Source organism: Dipodomys merriami, unplaced genomic scaffold (assembly GCF_024711535.1).
Source record: "Dipodomys merriami isolate MVZ:Mamm:240054 unplaced genomic scaffold, mDipMer1.0.p SCAF_8, whole genome shotgun sequence".
Taxonomy (NCBI): Eukaryota; Metazoa; Chordata; class Mammalia; order Rodentia; family Heteromyidae; genus Dipodomys; species Dipodomys merriami.
This window is the reverse complement of record NW_027206401.1, coordinates 42641002-42645270: the sequence shown is the minus strand read 5'-3', so window position 1 is coordinate 42645270 and position 4269 is coordinate 42641002.

The following is a 4269-nucleotide window of genomic DNA, read 5'->3' as shown; positions in this document are numbered from 1 at the left end:
GTATCTTATATTAAGTTCATTCATTTTATCATGTTTTATTTCTTATTTATAGGTAAAAGGTAGTGTATATATATATGTATATATATATGTGTGCATCATTTCTTATATATTTTCAGTAGGGACAGATTCAGCACTTACAACCTCATTCCCAACCATGTGCTAGAAAGTACAAATTATTTAATCATAATGGTTTCTCCTAGATTCTGTAATATATATTTATTTATAAATTATATATTTATAAAATTACCAATGATATGACATCTCTTTATAGGTATATATTTAGCAGTGTTGGAGTTTAGATTTGGGGACTTGTGCTTGCTCCACTGGCACAGTATGGTTTTGTCATGCCTCCATCCCTCTATGCACTGGTTGTTTTTGAATTGGGTCTCACTGTGTTTTCACCTCAGCCAGGATGACAGCCACAGGTCACCATGCTCAGCTTTTTCCCTTGTGATAAAGTGTCATGAACATTTTTCCTTGGGTAACTGGGCTGTAATTGTCACAATTTCAATACACACATAGGATTACAGGTGTATGCCATCATGCCTAGCTCTTGGTTGAGAAAGGGTTTTCATATAGGCTTAGGCTAGACTCATACCATAATCCTCCCAATCCCAAAGCTCCCATGTAGCTAGGATTGTAGGCAAGCGGTAACAAATATGTGCAATATATATGCAATATCCAAAATATAAATTGCATATGTATATATAGTATACATGCATATATAATGTACATGTATATTTTATAAATCTGCAATTTATATTTTGCAGCAATTTATATTTTTCAGCCTATTCACAATGGGCATAGTCATTTACTGGGTTTTGTATACTGCAACTATGCAGAATGTGTTTAGTATTTTCTGGTGGAAGATTTGGGGCGTTGTTTATTTAAAAATATGTTAATAACAATTTGACTTTCTCCTTTTCAATTTGGATGTGTTTTATTTCTTTCTCTTCCCTGATTAACATGGCTACAAATTCCAGTACTATGTTGTATAGACATAAGGAACTTGGGAAATTTTGAATGACAACTGATCGTTGTCACTGCCAAATATTGTCATGTTGAAAAAGCAGTTTATTTTTTGTTACTTTTTTTGAAGATCAACAAAATTTCAGTTATCCATGTAAATATTTGCCATTGCAAAATGAAAAGTTAGTCTAGCCACAAGCAAAAGGACTGTCTAACTCAGAACAATCCTTTCACATTCTAAATTATTTTTAATACCACATTAAAGCACAGCCACCTGACTAAACATTTTGTGGTCTGAATGTAGTAGTTTGCTATTAAACTTTCATGTACATTTTGACTTAACTACTTCCTAGAGACTAATTTATCTTAGATCATAGAACTGAGATGTCAGATCAACTATCCATGAAGGGAGAAGCCTTTTTCAATACAATTGACTTTTTTATTATATAGTTGTCCATTAGTAGTATCAAACAAAATAAAGATAACCAGAGAAATCAAAACAGGGGCATTTTAATTAATTTTCTGTATTTTACTTTAATAAACATATATTTCTTATTTCGCATGTTACATAAAAAAGAAATGTTAATGTGTTTAAAAGCCTATAGAAATTGTCCTTGAAATAAGTATTTCTTGACCTCAAACTTAGGCACAATGGCAATTCTGCTGTATTTAATTCAATGCAAGATTTGAGTTTTGATAGAACATCATAGATTTTCATTTTTTAGCTTTAGAAAAGAATAGATGAGGTTGAAATAAATGGAGGGAGAATGATTAAAGGAGTGAGACATCATAATTAATTTCATAAATTGATGTTGAATTGAGACCCCTTTGCACACTACTTAAAGATAATTGAATTAAAAAATAGTTTAAAAGCTAAGCAATGATCGCTGTAAACAGCTCAAAATGTGAATCAGTAGTGACTTAACCACATTTAAATAGTGTTTACAATCACACATAAACATAATTTATGTTTCTGAATTGGTTTTACCAAAATCCATTATCAAAACACTATTACTATGTTAAATTGATAATAAGGTAAAATGTAATGTAATGTAAAATGTAGTGTCTTAGTATTGATCTTAAAAATATGAAGTAAAGAAAGCTAAATTTCATGAAGTAAACTTTCATTGAAATACATGCTCTCCCCTTAGGAACTGAGAATCAGAATTACAGAAATGCTTATGAACTGAAAATTTAACTGTCAAATATATTCTCCCATATAATTTTAGATCCAATGGAATTATGCTGAATACCGCACCTTCAATAAGTGAAAACATTCTTTGACTAAGCATTTTTGGGCTCACATGAATGAGTCTTTCCAGATAAAGTTTTATTGTATATTATTTTCTTCATAAAATTGTTTCATAAGATCAGAAACAAAATCAGCACAATTTCATGAACTAGGAATATGCAACAAACCAGTTTTCATAGTTTAAAATGCTGTTTTACATATTTAATTATATCTGGAGAGTTACACAAAATTTTTTAAAAAATTACAGACCCTCAAGAAACAACCATTAAATGTTGAAATTATAAAAAAATATATTCCTTTAAAAATTGTCCATATCTCCAAATGATGGTGGCTCATGCATAGAATCATAGCTATTGAGGAGACTAGATGTGAGGACTGCAGGTCAAAAACAACATCCCAGAAAAACCTGAGACTCATCTCCTTAACCAAATAAGCTGAAAATGGAGCTGTGGCTCAAATCAAAGACCACTAGCCTTTGGCTAAAGGAGCTCATATACATTGCCCAAGCCCTGAGCCCCATGGGTGACAAAACAAGTCAAAAAAAAAAAAGGATAATTATGTAACAGTTTGACAACTTGCAAGTAGGTACAAAGATTCTCATTAAATTATAAATTAATATTTATAGTTACACAGTGGCCAAAGTACAAAGAATCTGTTTTTAAACATGATTGAAGCACACACAATCTGACATAAATATACCAGAAATTAGAAAAGCTAAGTAGTCTATTTAGTTAAAAAAAAAAGAGAAAGAAAGAAAAAAAAAAGATATAAATGTAGGATGAGAACAAACTTATTTACAGTTAATAAAAAAATCCAAATTAAGCAGAATAGAGTTCCTAAAAAGTATTGAAGAATAGCCTTTCTATTGGAGCATGTTTAATGAGAAAGAAAATAATGTCTTCATAAATGCAAAAAATTCTATGTTTTATGAAACAAAATACATCCATTATTGGTGTATTACCTCATATAATATAGGGACTTGAAGATGCCCAGGCTTGCATTAAAACAAGAAAGCATAAGGAAGAGTCTTAGGAGTAGATAGGCTATGTTACACAAATTCCATTCGTTCTAATGGACACAAATTGGTACAAATCACTAGGATAAAACACACACACACACACACACACACACCCCAGCAGGCTAAAAGTAAAATGTGGCAGAGGGCTTGATACAAACATTTGTACATGTTTACTTTCAGCCTTTTAGGAACAGAAAAAATTTTCTTTAATCTGAACTGTACTATCCACCAAAAGTTCTAAGAAAGTAAAACTACTGGCAGAACTTAATTTTTTCCCCTTTGCAATAAGAAACATATCAAGGATTCCTATGGCTACAAATTGACTGAGTATTTTATTGGAAGCCCTTTCCACTGCAGTAAAGCAAGAATGGACAATTTAAATATGCTTTTATATGTATAATCCTAAATAATCTACAGAAAGATTAGACAATTTGGAAGTAGTGCTACTTAACAACCAGATAGAAAAATTAGTGGCAAAAAATTCATGAGGTTTCTTATGAATTTAAAATACAAGTGAAGTTGGATCAAAAATACTTTTGTTTGTATACACTTTATAGCTTTTTATCCCCCCAAGAGCTGAGAACCAAATTCAAGGCCTTACATTTGCCAGGCAAGTGCTCTTCTACTGAGCTAAATCCCCAATCCCTGTAATATACTTTAGTATATACTTTATAGTGACTTTTGGGTGCAGTATGTGGGTTAGAGTTATGGCCTCTTGGTTGCAAAGCAAATACTCAGCCTTTTCAGTCACACTTGCATCACCTTTTGCTTTGAATTTGTTTCAGGAAGGGTCTTAGGTCTTTGCCTGGAGTCACCTGGGATCCTGCTACTTCTTCCTCTGATGTATCTGGGACCACAGACTTGAGTCACCAAGCTTCCCCTTAAATGTGGTTTTTCTTATATCATTTGTAATGCCCCAGACATACAATGACCACCTAGAAGAATATTAACATATTGATTTTTAAATGGAGAAGACTACTTTTTATGTAAAAAATCTTCAAACCGGTTGCAAAAGTCTCACTTGAAAATT